Source organism: Manis pentadactyla, chromosome 7 (assembly GCF_030020395.1).
Source record: "Manis pentadactyla isolate mManPen7 chromosome 7, mManPen7.hap1, whole genome shotgun sequence".
NCBI lineage: Eukaryota > Metazoa > Chordata > Mammalia > Pholidota > Manidae > Manis > Manis pentadactyla.
The window spans coordinates 70,336,353-70,352,452 of NC_080025.1; the positions used below are offsets into that span (position 1 = coordinate 70,336,353).

Genomic DNA, 16,100 nt, shown 5'->3' on the forward strand with positions numbered 1-16,100 from the left:
TGGGTATTTTGATGCACAGGTGGATGTCCCCAAGGCATGATCCAAAGAAACCCAGGTATATTTCATATATGGCTCTGCCATCTTCTGCAGGTGGCTTCCAAGGTCCCCATGTCTGTCTTCCATTCAGCCCAGAAGGAAAAAGCACAGAGACTACCTTATGGGGAGGTTTACATAAGCCATATTCCACTCATCTTCCATTGGCTGAATTCAGTCCCAGGAGGCTGGGATATGCTGTATACTCAAGAAGACAAACTAGATTTGGTGACTAACTCACACAACTTTCTTTTACCCTATTGTTTTCTTTTGTGAACAAACATTTTCATATGTGTGTTTCTTTAAAATTGAATCCATATTTAATGAAATCCTCCAGATATACTCATCAGAAAACATAGTACTTATTTTTATTATTGTGACAGAAGTCCTAAACACTATTCCTAGGGCCCATAAAGAGTAGAAACCATCCAATTCCACTTCAGAAATAATACTTGCTGTGATCCCTTCATAAATAGCAAAACTCACCTGCTATATAATATTTTAATTCAGCATGAAAATGGCAACAAACAAAGCCTTGGGCTCGAGAGAATAGACTTAGGAAATGGAAAGCTCCATGTGTGAATCCTGCCTGTACCTTTTATTGGTGAGAGCAAATGTTTAATTTGTGCTTTCTAAGAATTGAGCCAGTGCTGAGCCCTTCACATACATTATCATAGCTAACTCTCAAAGCAACACTTCGAGAGTGGATTTTATGGAGGATTTTCAAGCTTGCTCCACTTACCCAAGGACACAACAGGATACAAAACTGGGTTCAGAACCGAAGTCTGAAATTCCAATCTGTGCTCCTCTGGCATTTCCTGAACATCTCTGAACACTGGCTACTTCACTTGTAAAACAGGATTAATAATACCTACCACATAAATTTACTGCTAACAATAAATGGGTGTGTATGTAACACAATGCCAGGCACTGTAGCATAATGAAGGGCTTGATTTGTTACAGTTATTAAGCATGGTAAATAACTGCTTCCTCAATATGAGCCCCAGGGGTTACATTGTCTATCTTCAAACAAGTAACTGAGAGAAATCTAATAAAAATATTCTTTATGACACATCCATTTGGGACACAGATCTGCAATTTACAGAGGGGCAGCTTTGCTAGTAAGTAATAAGGGTCCAAACCGCCTCTGCAGGGCAGGTCATAATATAAAATACAATCTTTAAAGCAGCTATAGAAGAAAAGAAGGTGAAATATAATAGCAAATCTATAATGAAACTCAGCATTGGCTGATCTATCAATCTATAAACTGGCAGACTAGAAGGATAAATACTCTCATTATGATTTCAGCATGCCCCACTTAGTTCTATATGGTATCAGGGGTGGTGCACATTTTCCCCACCATTTAGATGTTCCTTTGTCAGACTTGACATGAGAGCATTTCCCAGATTTAGAAGTTTCGCTCTGCTGGGACCATTCTGTAGGCAGCAGTGTGGCAGTGCAGTTAGCATCCTGGTTGAATGGCTGGGAGCTAAGGGCAGCAAGGAGCCCTTATTTCTCAGGGATGTTCAGTGCCCAACACAGGGACGGACAGAGGGTAGAGAGAGAGTCAGAAACTAGTGACTGAGTGATTTTACACTGGACTCTCTATGTGCAGTCAGTCCCCACCCCTCAGCTGACTCCTCTGCTCTGAGGAAGAACAGAAAGTGGAGCTATACCAGGAGATGCCAAATCCACACGTTTGGGCCCAGTAAATAAAAATAAAAATAAAAAATAAAAAAAGCATGGATGCTTTTGAGCAAAGTCAAGGAGAACAGAGTGGCATGTTCATTGCACTGTGAGAAAACCAGTCTGAGTGGGGCAGAGGTCACTTTTAGGATATGAGCTACAAAGCTGAATTCATTTTGAGAATCAAATACAAAGCCACTTTGTTCTTTAATACATTATCTCATTTTATTTCATCTTAACAGCTTTGAAGATGTTGTTCTCATTTTATGGATGAGGAAAATGATATTCCAAGAAGTTAAATGACTTGCCCAAGGTCACATACTTTATAAGCATAGAAACACAAGTCATTTTTATTCTGAATCTAGTTTCCTGATGCTACTAGTGGGCAGTGGGGTGCACTGGAAGGTTTTTGAACTTGCCAACTCAAATAGCTTATAAATGAATGATCCATGGTACTAGCAGTAGCCTAGAATACCGTTACTTCCTCAGTTACAAAATGTACCAACAGTTTAAATCATACCACCACTTCTTGACTCCGCATTGGTCAGAGGGTGGTTGTAGATGAAGGGCAGTAATGTTCCTCTGGGACACCCGGGCCTTTTCACTCTCAGTGCCCTTTGGCATCCTTGTCTGCCTCCTAGACGAGTGTTGCTCTTCGCACCCACACCATGTGGTCAGAACTCCTAGGACACTCCGGTCTCCTGGGTCCCCTACACTTTCCTGAGCACTCCACATAATAAACTATTTAACTGACATCAATTCAAGATCCCACCAGCAGGCCGGCAAACAAGCACAGCTGGCACTGATAAACACTAACTGCTGACAATCAGACAATCATTAACTGAAAACAAAGAATAGAAAGGCTTTGGTAAATTATCACCTACTATCGAAATCACACCCAGGCTATCCACACAGGTCTGCCACAAGGAAGGTCCCATAATGAAAGAGCTGCAAAACATCCAAGCCAGTAGTTTTGAACCGTTAGGATTAAATGCTTTCCTCGGCATGATAGGCTGCTGATTGTGTTGCCCAGCCGCGGACATGGAAACAAACGGTACTTCTGGGTCTCTGGGCTCAGGCTACCTGTGGCTCCCTCAGCAAAAGGGTCGCTTCCACGTGAGAAAATAGCTTTAGTCTGAAGCTAACACCACAGCAGTCTTTAGAAAGCTAAAGGAAAAATCATAAATCATGCATGATTTCTGTTTCTAGAAGAAAAAATAATTCTTTAGTTGATTGATTACATATTAACTTGCCACATTCAGATGGAATTAGATCAGAAGGGTTTTAACTTTACCTGAAGGGAATGAACTAAACCTGCAGTTCTCAAAGGGCTGTCCCAGACCAGCAGCACCCACATCAGCTGGCAACTTGCTGAAAATGCAAACTCTGGGGCCCCACCCAGCTCTTCCACGGAGAAACTCTGTGGGTGGAGCATGGCAGTTGATGGTTTAACAAGCCCTCCAGGTGATTCTGGTCATGTCTGACATCTATTGAATTAGGACAACTTGGATGCACCTTTTGAACCTTAACTAGAGTAAAATCCAAGCCGAAAGTACAGGCAGAACACAGGAAAAGTTAACTTATCACATAGGGCACAATAGTAAATGGTTAAGGTCTTTCTACTAGTGTTGTGATCTTCGGCAACTTACACATTCTCATCTGTTTCTTCAGTTTCCTCACCTCTAAAATGGGAATAATAATAGTATTATCTGGTTCACTAGGATATTGTGAGGATTAAACAACGCAATGCTTGGGTTAATAAAATGTGCCTGACTCAACTGTAAGCTTTCAAAAATATTAGCTATTATTAAAAGTTCAAATTAACGTTAAAGACAAAACAAACAAACCAAAAAATATGCCCACAGGGATCATCAAATGTAAATGAGTGAATTAATTAATCAGGAGAAAAAGCAACCAGATATAAATTGGGAGGAATATCAAACCAAATATAAATGAGAAACTTTACAAACTGGGAAAAAAAGAAAGAAAGAAAAGAAAATTTCCCAATTGTGGAGTAACAGATGTAGTTAATGAGATGTAATGACTATTCATCCCATCAATCCAGCTTCGATTGTGAGAAGGAAAAAGTAAATGTTACCTGCAGTTAGAGTAACTCATTCTTGTAGTAACACATGCTCTCTTAACCAGGAAAACTGAGACTGGGAAGCAGAAGATGAGATAAAATATCCCACAGCAATACTCTCTGCACTCAAAAATGGCAACCAAGTCCATTTAAAAAGCAAAATAAAGTTTTGGTTTTTTTTGGTAAATAATTTTTTTACCATGTAAAGCATTGTTTTTTAATAAATTCTTTTATAGCTTGATGACTTTTCACATGTGTATACACTCATTTAAAAGGCAGAAATTTGTGATAAAAGAAAAATTTTTCAGACAGCAGGCTTTGTTGTCAGTGAAAAACATAAAATAAGACCTAACCAGAATAAAAAGATGACTCTCTCTTCTATTCAAAATTAAGCTTTCATGGAAAGCTTGTTACCCAAAAACTGAATTTTTTTAAAAAGTAAATCCTTAAGGAAATTTCAAGCAATAATGCAAGATTTAAAAGTCAAATTTTTAGTGGTAGGTTTGTTCTCCCCTGTCCTTATTCCCGCCGCAACAAAGAACGGAGAGGTAGAGACACAACAGCAGGCAGAGGGAAAGCTGAATCTGAACACACTCCAAGGGAGGAGCGGGCGGAAGTCTAGGTAGAAAAAGGCCTCAGTCTGTTAGGCGGGAGGCCTATATACCGCTTTGTGGCCAGGAGGCGCCTGACTGACAAGGTGGGGCTATTCGATTTACAGGTCTTTCTACATAGTCACCCCTCTCAGGGAGCACGTCCTTTCCCCAGGCAGAGGTGTGGTTTGGGCAGATCTTCGTTCCCTCAGTTGGGATCTAGTTGAGGAGGTAGTGACTTCCCTGCAAAGCCTTTGTTGTCTCCACCTAGGACCCCAACCTAGGCAAGGTTTGGGCAGCTTTTTCTTTGAACCTTATCTCCTTCCCTTTTCCAGCTGCTCCTCTCTACCTTTCTACCTAATAAAATTGTGGCAGAGGCAGGCTGAGAGGTGATTTTGGTGAAGCAAGACACTCAGAACTTATTGGGTCATTTCAAAAATCAGTCGTATAACTGGCTGAAGACTTGGAAAGGCAGAAAGAAGTCCTTTGCAAGGACTTCCAACTCATTGACTTCATTCATCCCGAGCCGGCCTAGATTGATCTGTCATCTTCCTCCCAGAGCAATGGAAATGATTTTCACCTCACCCATTTTTCCCCGTGGCGCTCTGTTCTTTAGCACATTGCGAACATGTCAGCTGGAGATGTACAGATCAGCCGTACAGTTCATATCTAATTCAACCTCTGCAGGTAGATGAAGGAAGAAACATATGTATATGTGTGGACTGACCTTGGCAGTCAGGCAAAGAGAACACAGTCATCTCTATCCCACCATTACCCACCTCCCACAGTGTTTTCCAGAGCCCTTCCTACCTAGACCTTGTGAAAGCATGGCAACACTTCATTCACTTGAAAAAAATAATGCTAGGGGGCAGAGATAAATGTACCTTAGAGTTACTCTGAAGAGCAGGTGGTGCAGGAGGTAAACTAATATCCCTAGTCAGATCTGTTGAGTTATGAAGAAAGGTATTTTAGAAGATGAGCCAGTCTGAGTTCCAGTATCAGCTCTGCTCTTTGCTTTGCTACCTGAAACAAGTTCATTCCTGCCTCCGAATCTATTTCTGCATCTTTAAGGTCAGAAGAGTATCTGTGGTTTCCAAATATTTATTACTCATCAGAAGCCTTTTAAGTATATTTCTAGGTACCACTCCAGATCTTCATTAGATCACAAGAATTAGGGTCCAGGATATCTATTTTCAAAAAATCCAGCTCTGGAATGGTTTGTAAATCACTGAATCAGATGATTACTGATTGCTATGGGCCATTTTTGTCTTATATGCTATGTGCCCAGCATCGCAATGTCTTCCCAGTGGAGAAGAATGAAGATAAGGATTTTACCCCAAAAAGCTTTTAAATGTAAATGGGAAGCAGTACTCTCCAGTTCTGGTTATCTATTGCTGAGTAACAAACCACCCCAAAATTTATGGTTGAACATGATAACATTATTTTTCTAACAGATCTAGAATTTAGGCAGAGCTTGGTGAAGACAACTCATCTCTCCTGCACTCATCAATCTGGGGCAGCTCAAGACTGGGCGCTGGAGACATCTGAAGGCTTGTTCACAAATGTCTGGTGGTTGATACTGGATGTTTCCTGGGACCTCAGCTAAGTACTACCAGCTAGAGCTCTTCCACAAGGCCTCTCCATGTGGCTGCTTAGCTTCTTCACAGCAAGGTGTCTGGGCTCCAGAGGTGGGCATCCCTAGAAAGAGAAAGCAGGGAACCTATTGTTTTGTACCACCTAGTGTCACTAGGTTACACAGCAGCTGGCACTTCTGCTTCACTCTCTTCAGGAGGATGTCACAGTGTACTGTCCAGGTTCAAGAGGAGGGAAAATAGACTGCCTTTTGGGGAGAGAGTACCAGGATTCTGGAGTCACAAATATTTTTGGAAAATATAAGTCTGCCATACCAATGAATAAAATAGAAAACATATGAGGGAGAACAGTGGAAGGGAGTAAGAAATCAGGCTGGATAGGTACAGTCTACAGTCATAAAAGAACTTGAAAATCAAACAGAAGAGTTTAAACATTCATAAATAGGAATTTGAGACATTGGTGGGTATCAAGCTAAGGTTTCTTTGATCAAAGGATTAATGAATTCCACCCCAATAAGAGATGTATACTGTAAATGAAGGTGAACTTTGTACAAGCACTTTAGGGAAAGTGTTTTATAGGCCTGGAGAACTCACTCTATTTCTTCTGTGACCTCTCACCGTTTCTACAGCTGTGAATTTTGCAGGGAAGACAAAGGGAACACTGTGGCTTATCCACCATATGCCAGGCATTTTTCACATATTATCTTATACGACCATCTCAAACAGTCAGAGGTCAATATTATTACCCCACTTTATAGATGAAAAGACAAGCTCAGAAATGTTAAATAATTTGCCCAAAGTCAAATAGCTGATAATTCATAGAGCCATGATTAAAACCCAAGTCTGACTACAAAGGGAGGGTTTTCTCACTGTCATGCTACATGGCTCATCATTTTGAAGATGAAAATTATGTAACATTATGTATTTAATGCAAAAAGATGAACAATGTAGTGGACCCTCTCAACATATGTTTTAATGTAGGTAATGGAAAATGGTAGCAACAGGAAGAGTTGGACAGAAAGAAACAAAACTCTCCACTTTGGGCTTAGAATAAGAACTTTTTGAGGGAAACCGGGAAGGCTGAGCTCTACCCCATGGTACTACTCTCTATAATACATCTCCAGGACCACACACAGAGACGCACCTGAATGACTCCAGAAAGCATATTCTCTAAGAATCAAAAGAAAACCACAGTAAAGTGGGGAGAATTTGTAGAGATTCTATGGTCTTTCATTATTCCCTTTCTATCAAAAACAGTGTTCTTATCTCATATGTCTTACCCTTGAAGCTGCATACATTGTCCTTCTGAGATTTAATCTGCAACCCTAAGCCCACCCAATCGCTGTGAACAGGGACAAATTAGAAGTGTGGCAGCGCTTGTTTTTAGAACTTCTATAGCAACTATTCACCCTGAGGCATCCAAAATGCCCTCTATTGATTGAAAAAAATTTTTTGATATTACTATATTGCCAGTGGAATTTATATTATAATAAGAAACTTGTGGGCATAAGGATAAATCTAGCAGGAGAGCTGCAGGCCCATTTAGAGGCTGGGGACCACGATCTCCGTGGGCTACATGAGAGTGCTCAGTGCCTCTTTCATGTGTAATTCCTCAAGACCAGAGCAATGTGAGACAATGATGAGATATTCCACTGGAAGGATTTTTATAATTTACAGAGCACATCCGTTGAGTGTCTCTTTTAAGTTCACAGACAACATTGCAAGGTAGGTGTTATTTAGCATCATCTTACAGATGAGAGTACTGAGACACAAAGTTTAAGATCCTAAAGCAACTTTGCAATGTAAATGCCCCAATGTAACTATTCCCTACAAGCCCACTGTGAAAAGACCCCCGCCTCCCATTACTGGCACTGCCCCTCTATGCCTCACCATAGAACAATTCACACACACACACACACACACACACACACACCAACTCAGAGGGTGTTTGTGGCTGAGGCTGGTGCCAACGCCATATTAGAGAAGTCTGCAACTTCTCTTCAAAGAATGAAATAGCAGACACACATTGTCCACAATTCTTGCCCTCTGTAACGGCCTAATGTAATTTTGGTCTCTCCCAGATGTCCTAGGGCCCTGAAAAAATCATAGATGGCTATGGTGTTGATTCTACCCTGCAGTGGAGATCATGAAGAACTTCCCACTGTAAGCCCCACCCAGAGGAAGTACTGCCCACAGGACCATGAGGCTCAGAAGCAGGAGTAGCAAAGATTCCCCAACAGACCTCTTTTAGAGGGTGTCAGGGAAGCTTCCAACCTCCTGGTTCCACAGCTGCAACCATGAGGATGTGAATGAGCACTGCAACCTCAGGGGTAGTAGTCAGGCTCCTACTATGTGTATGTCCACATTCTGGTGCAGGAACAGATGAATAAGGAGCTGAATATGGCACAAAGGAATATATAGGAACTCGAGCATGGAGACCAAAATGCATGCAGAGGGATAGCCTCTAGCACACAGAGCAGGATGCGCCCTACAACAGATAGAAGCAAAGCACTCTAGAAGCACACACAACGGTGACCAGCAGAAGCAGAAATGGGCTCTGCTTATTCTCATGTCCAGGCCCTTGGACTGCCAGCCAACTGCTCTGTTGTTTCCTTTTTTGCTGTGGCCGAATCTGGCTGTCTTAGCATTTCATGGCCCAGAGTGATAAGTAGCTGATTTATGATGAGAAGGAAAGTCAGGCTTTCTCATTTGCATATTTTACCTTGTGGAAATTTCCCTGTGATATCATAACTCTCCCAGTGCTGGCATTTGGGTCATTTTCTTCTCCAGTTGGCTTTGTTAAACAGCAATAAAATGACTGGGCATTTGGCCATAGCAGAGGGGCAGCAATGCTTGACTGAGACAAAGTGTATTTGACTTGGCAGGTGGGCCCAGAGGCCCCGAGGGCAGTGGGAGGTATGCTTTATCTAATTATTCACAGAAGTGCTCCTGGAGTACAAGGGGGCACTGGCCCTGGGATAGAGAAAGAGGCCTCTCTCATTTTAACACTGCACACCTTGGAGAAGGCAGGCCTAAGTTTAGAACACCCCCCTCTAAACCTGAAAACCTGGATACCAGAAAATCTGACTGAACAGCGAGGAAGGTGAGAACGATATAAACCAGAATCTTCCCCAGACACCTGCAGTCACCTTGGGTCCACGGCTTATTGCCACTTCACTCTATGACCTTGGAGAAATCACTTGGCCTCGCAATGCCTCCACTTCCAACATGACATGAATGCCTTCCTGCAGAGCTGCTCACGGAGAGCTTAGGGGACTAACAGATTGGACCTTTGGAGCAAGAGTTTTTTGGACAAAATATACTCTATCATAATTATGATAAAATGTATACATACTCATTTTTTTAGAGATTCCTGTGAGGAGGAATTTTTTTTAAAAGGGCCATATTTCCAGATTTCTAAAAGAAATCTTTAGCTTTACAGAAGCACAGGAATTTCTTTTGTGTAAAGTTAAAGGTTAAATACCTACCTGATGAAGTGAGCTCACTGAGGACAGAGACAATATCTGTCCCATTCACATCTGAACATTTAATGCCGGGTATGTAACCACACTGATTAATAATGGTTTAAATGAATGAATGATGGAGAGGGCCAAATTAGAACTAATGATTGTTAGTTCCATACTTCAAACAAATGCTCAATAATTATTTTTCCTTTTCCTTTTTTTTTTCCCTTCTTTTTATTTCTGTGTTGCCAAAATACAAAGCTTCTTATAGGTAGTTATCCAACATTAAGTATCTTTCAATAGTACTAAGTTCCTGAGCATACTTTTCTAATGTTTTCCTCATCCTGTTCTCTAGTCATTTTTATGATTAATTTGTTTGCTTCCATCCTTGGGGCGCTGGGTGCGCGGTGCAGGGAGGGAGGCAGACAAGTGAGAAAGAACAGCCGAATGGGCCAATGTATCCCTATCACTGAGAAACCAAACCAAATGTATGAGTAGTAGAGGTTAGCCATGTGTAGAAATAGATATTTTTTGAATGACTCCAATAGAAATCTATGCTGGATTTGAGAGGAGAAAGGTGTTGTAAAGTTAAATAGGTAGACTGCTAGAATTCCAGAAATATTTGTCAACACTGAGCTTAAAATGGAACAAAATGTGTGCAAGTTAGAGAATACATTAGATTCATTCACCTCAAGCCTTTTGTTCTCCAGATTGGAAGGCTACATACAGCTCAGACTTTACAAGGCTGCATAATTCATCAGAACCCAGCCAGGACCTTCATCGCCTTTGTTTCACATCCTAAGCCAGGGGAAATTCCTAGCCTGACACATTTGCTAAAGCCAAAATTAGGAAAGCTGATTTCACAGGGCTTGTATCACTTTACTCAAAAGGAATATTGAACAGACATCCAGTGGTACTTAAGAGTGATTCTTGGTTAAAGCAGACTATTTGGAAACAGCTCTTTGAATAATAGGTTGGTAAACCCAACTTTGGCCTGACAATAATTGAAAGGAGCCACGTGTCTCAAAGTGGCTTCAGAGTCTAATGTCAGCTCTGTACTGACACCGAGGACAGTGCGGAGCAAAGACTGATGCAGACAACTTGCCCAAAGAGGACTCTGGAGTTGTAAACTTAGATCTAGTTTGGCTCTGATTTCAAGTGATTTAATAATGGGGACAAGGCCGCTCACTGCTCCAGGCCCTCAGAGGAGCTGGATGAGACATTTTATAAGTTTGTGTCTACATGCTAAGTGTCCATGATTCTATTACACATCCAATTATCCTGAGAAAAATTTAAGCAGGGCACCCTTAAGCCATGTGGTCAAAAGTTAGCTGCTATACCAGCTTCACCAAGTTTCAGTATATGCAAGAAAACAATGTTTTAGCCAAAAAATGTGCTCTCCATTATAGCTTCTAAATCCTCGCTAACATGAATCAAAACAGAAGTGATAATGGACCTTCTAATATCTTAGGGGTAAAAAAAGGATTTGAATATTAAGCCATTATTTTAAGAGAAAACTGACAGGACATTTACTTTTTTGTATTTTAGACCATATTTTCCACGAGCTCATTTTATTTCATAAAAAGGCTTTTCCATGGACAATGGTGATATTTCAAATCTTCGATCTTCTACATAAATCAATGCCTCCTTCCTCCTTATAGGTTAGGTGTGTTCTTTAAGCTCCCACTCATTTGTCTACACATCAGGTACTGAAGAGTTTTAGCCTAAACCACATTCAACAGAGTCCAACTATAATCTCAGTAGAAGTACACAAATCGATAAGTAAAAATCTCAAGAAGGCTCTGTTGGAATATCTTGGTACCATCAGCTCTGGTTGCAGTTCAACTCTGCCCATTTCCTGCTTCTGCTTCCCATACTGGTAAACACCTTAAATGTTTAAGACCTAAAATACCAACACAAATAAGTGTAGCTATAATCCATTGGTTTTATTAATAATTTCTCCAAGACCATATCACAGTCCATAACCATGGAGCTGTGCACTGTGGTCGTTCTAAAAGCAACTGATAGCAGGATGCAATTGGAAGCAGCCTAGGCTCACTTACAAACCCGTGCTCTGTGAATTGTGATTTCAGAGCACACTAACCAGCCAGCCTGCCTGGAGCTACAGGGCGAGGGAACAGTTAGCGGTCTATAGTGCCAGCCTCGCCACTGCTGTTTCTTCTCTCACCTTGTGGTTAACTCCTTTTCAAAAGATCAGTAAAATGAAGCAGTTGCTTTCCTCAAGAACATCTGTTTTTTCCTTACTGAGCAGAAGACACCTACTATTTTGCTTTATGCATTTGTTTTAACCTTTCACTTTTTCACCATTGCTCAGAGCAGCAGCATGCAGCCAAAACACACTTTGTCCCCCACCGCGGGCCACATCAATCCCTGGGATTAAACGACAGAACACCTCTTTTTCTGCCTTGCCTCACCCACGCCGGTACCCCCTCACTCTTTCTCTAAGTAGATGTCCCTCAGGAAGGGACAGTACGGGAAAATGCCAACAGGAAGTCCAAATCACCTGAGGGAAAGCAACAGGTCTCTATCTAGAATGATATATACTGGAAGACGCCGGCACAGTGGGCTCCATCCACAGATGTCCCCAGATAGGCACCACATGCAGAGGAGATTTCATCCAACACAAGATTTCTTAACTAAGTTTTAAAGCAAGACCCTAAAATAGGGATCCCTTTATTCCATGCGACTCAGATTCTTTATAGGAAAATTGAGAGGCTCAGGGATCAGGCTGGATGATTTCTAAGGCTTTCCTACTAAAACGTTTTATAACCTACAAATACTCGGACTTTTTTTTAAAAGGACACAGAATTGTGATGCAGAGGACAGTGGCTGTTTGGAGAAAGGAAGAGTGCAACTAGTACCCGAAGAGGTACCCTGTGCACTTGGCCACAGAGCTGGGCTGCTGTCGTGTTGGTCCTGCTTGTCACGACATTAGCCAAAACCCCCCGATGAGCCCCAGCCTTCTCCTCTGGGCTCACCCACAGTGGAGACAGTGTCACTCCTCCTGCCATCCCACACCACAAGCCTCCACAGCTCTAACAGGTTCTTCCAGGAGAGATCAGAGGGCAAATGTTTAAGAACTTCTCTCCATCAACGCACAAACATCAATGAACACACTCAAATGCCAACATCCTAGCAAGGGATTTCATGTAAAGTCCATGCAACATCAGCAATATTTAAGGAAATCCATGTGTTCACACTTTGTGCACTTTTAACTAAAATGTACAGTGATGTTTTTCTCATCGAAAAAATCAGAGCTCATTTTCTCATTCTTACTACCACTACCAGCTTTCTACCTAATGAAGAAATCATGTTTTTAAGCAAAATCTGCTTTTCCCAGGGTATTCTGTTTTCCTCAGGGTGTCGTGTGAAATGCCACCCTTTGGGCAACATCTGTGTGTCCCCCCACAGATCCTGTAACGTGACAGCCCTCCCACTGTGAAATGGGTCTCTGCTAGGCTATGGAGGAGGACACTAGGCTGGTTCATCACCCATACCGCTGGGATAATTTTGCCAACAATTTCACAGGAATTGCAGGTCAGGGCTTTTGAAATTCCCCAAAGTTATTACTCCCTGCGTATGCTAAACAGCGAGGTGTAAATATCTTGTACTAAGCCACAAGTTGAAGAAACAGCTGGACAGTGGATAGTGTTGGCTTCAATGACGGCCCTGATGAGAAGGATAATGGATGCCAGTGTAGAAACAAATTCATGCTCAACGGTCCCCTCCCTAGTTAGGATTGTTTCTAAGTGCCATGGCCTAGAAGAAAGGGCCTCCTGACACTGAACTTGAATGCGAACAGACTTGAGATAAGATATTTTTGAGGCAATAATACTCTAGGAATGTAAGTAAAGCAAATGTGTTCAAGGAAAAAAAATGTGTCCAAGGAAAGAGAAGCACCAGAAAGACAAGCCAGTGCAGGTACTTTACAACTCACTCTCTTTACCTGCCTTTCCAAATCCCCTGGCATAGTAGGACATGGTTCTCACAGGCAGGGAGTTACCAAAGGCAGGCCAAAGGACTGGGAATCAGACAGATCCATCCCACTACTCTGTAACCGAGGCGTCCTGAGCAAGTGGTACTTTAGCTTGCCCCAAGTCAGTTGTACTCATCTACGTACAACAGAAATCTTGGGAGGCGTAAATGAGTATGAATTCAAAAAAATGATCATTATTTTTCCCATTCAGGAATGAAGGATCTAGTGAGAAAAAAAAAAGATGTATTATAGTATGAAACAAAGGAGAAAATATTCATTTATTTAGTCTGAACAAATACTTTTTGCAGACCTGCTATGTATCTCCTGGTAGCACATTATCTATCATGAGGTAAGACCATAACTAACCTACCCAGATCTGCTGATACTCACAAGTTTAACTATTAGAACTAGTTTGCGCAAAGTTTGCCCGGTACTGTGTACCAGTTTATTTTATGACCAATGCCAGCTGTCAAAATACAGACTGTGACCAAACATGTAACACAGATTTTCTCTAGCATAATGCAATTTGGACAAATTAAAAGATGTTGATGTTACTAGTCCCGTGAGTTAAAACAGCTGAGTTAATTTGTCCAGATTTAGAAAGTTATGCTGAGTCAAAAATGAAAAGGAAGAGCATAAAATGGCATCTTTGTGTTTCTTAGGAGCTAAATATGGGCTTGGAAAAGAGAAGTGAATGGGTAAAGGGATTGAAATCAGTGATGCCAAAACTAAATTCAGAGTGGCAGTGATATTTGAATCTGTTCAAGGGAAGAACAAGTAAAGAATCCAAGTGTAGGGCAGCACCTTGACTAGACTGAATGCAGAGAAGAAAGGCATTTGAAATCCAAAAGGGAAAGGCTGCAATCATCAGAAAGAAAGATCAGCAGAAGACTGATGTTGTCTAACAGTAGCGACAGAGAAAATCAAGCCAAAATTGGAGTTACAAGTGATCAAAACAGCAACCAGGATTTGATGGAAGCTTGAATACAGAGTCAACCACTTATGTGTAGCTAAAAGACCAGGACAGGAAGGATAATTAAAATTAACTTTCTATACAATTATTTGTAACCTTTTTACAGGTAGGAGTCCACTATAACCAGAAAAATGGAGCATAAGGAAGACAATAGAAGCAGACACCTGGGATATAGTCTCAGAACTACAGCCTACTGACAGTTTGATGTTGGGACACTTGAGTTGACCTCTGTGGGCATCAGTTTCTCTGTGTGAAGTGGCACCAGGCATCACAAAGGGCAGGCCGGTCCCCCTCACGGGTCAGCCGCACCCACACCTGGGAAGGGCAGTAACATATGCACAGCCCGCGACTGCTCCCTGACGGTTTGACCCCCCTGCCCTGAAGTGGTCACCTGCCCCAGGTTGTATAGCAGAAGCAGTTAGAGCAATGAGGGAAGCACCTGCTGGTCCTCATCCGGGTACAAACACCGGAGTGGTCTGCCACAGTATATTTGGGTCTCGTTTCACATTTAGCTTTTGGTGGTTATCACAGTCCCAAGACACTGTACTTCCATGTTAGCAGGAATACTTCCCACTCCTCCTTGTATCCTTCGGACCTACCAGAGTGCCTGGCACATAACACATACAGTAAGTGATTTTAAGAGATTATTGAAGAGAATTTCCCGACCACTAGGACTTAATACAGTCAAGGATTAATTCCATTCACTCTTCAGGACTCACGCTGTGAAAGCAGCGGTTGCCCCATTCAGAGTGGGCTGTGGTTCTGCCCCTCTGACCGGAGCCCCCTCCTGACCTCGGTCCCCAGCCAGGCTGAGCTGTGTCGCAGCTACTGATTGTCAGAGTGCATGTGACTGGTGTATTTGTCAATTACCCTCAGAGCCGATTTCTGCTTAGATACAGGAAGGAGAACAAAGTGGTTGGCTTCCTACTCTAACAGGAAGAAGGCCTCTGCATGGCCGGCGCTCACTCCCGCTGAGGTAAGCCACATCATTTTTACACCAGGGCCTCTCACCAGACATTAAAGGATTCTGTCAACAGCGTTAGTGTCTTCAATAAGCCCACAGCTGCAAGCTTATGTCAATACCCCTGTGGCTAATTTGTTGTATAAAACCATTTTTTAAAATACACAGCCACCCTAGCCATTCTTTTTCACTTTAGCCTTGCTTTGCTAGGCTGTTGAAAGTTTTAAATTTTCATTGATGTGTAATATACATACAGAAAAATGCCTTTATCATAATTGTGCAGCTTGATGAATCTTCTCAAACTGAAAAACCCCCAGGAAACAAGCCTCCAGATCAATAGCAGAAAGTTACCAGCACTCAAAAAGCATACCTGTGCTTCCTTCCAGTCACTCACTTCCCACATCTCCAAGAGTAAAACCTGTCCTGACTTCCAATACCGTGATTTCTTCCGCCTGCTTCGGCTATTGTAGAAACAGATTCATACAGTATGCACTCTTTTGTGACCCTCCCTTTACTGCTGGAGTCATAGGCCTTTGTGTAATCTGGGAGGGCTGTAATTTCATGCTGACAACTCAGGGGCAACACCAGGAAAGGAAGGCACACTTGAGACTGTGCCACATGAGGGCTTTGTGTTATACTCGGTCTTTTTAAGATGTAAATGAAGTCAGAACCAGTTTAAAAGTTCAAGCTATACAAGAGGCATGTTAGTCCTGCTTGTTGA

At 42.0% G+C, this 16,100-nt stretch overlaps 1 protein-coding gene and 1 long non-coding RNA gene across 4 annotated transcripts in view; one reads left to right on the forward strand and one right to left on the reverse strand.

Moving 5' to 3' along the window:
• LOC130684277 (uncharacterized) overlaps nucleotides 1-3,119 on the reverse strand; it is a 61,815-nt gene extending 58,696 nt beyond the window's left edge. The window contains exon 1 of one of the 2 annotated variants that reach the window (XR_008998479.1): nucleotides 3,014-3,119. This is a non-coding gene — a long non-coding RNA (uncharacterized LOC130684277). The remainder of the gene's footprint in view (nucleotides 1-3,013) is intronic. The other variant, XR_008998480.1, reaches the window with a different exon arrangement.
• The window catches only part of GRM3 (glutamate metabotropic receptor 3), a 221,034-nt gene that overhangs the window by 88,914 nt on the left and 116,020 nt on the right, over nucleotides 1-16,100 (forward strand). The gene's annotated exons all lie outside the window — the stretch shown is intronic.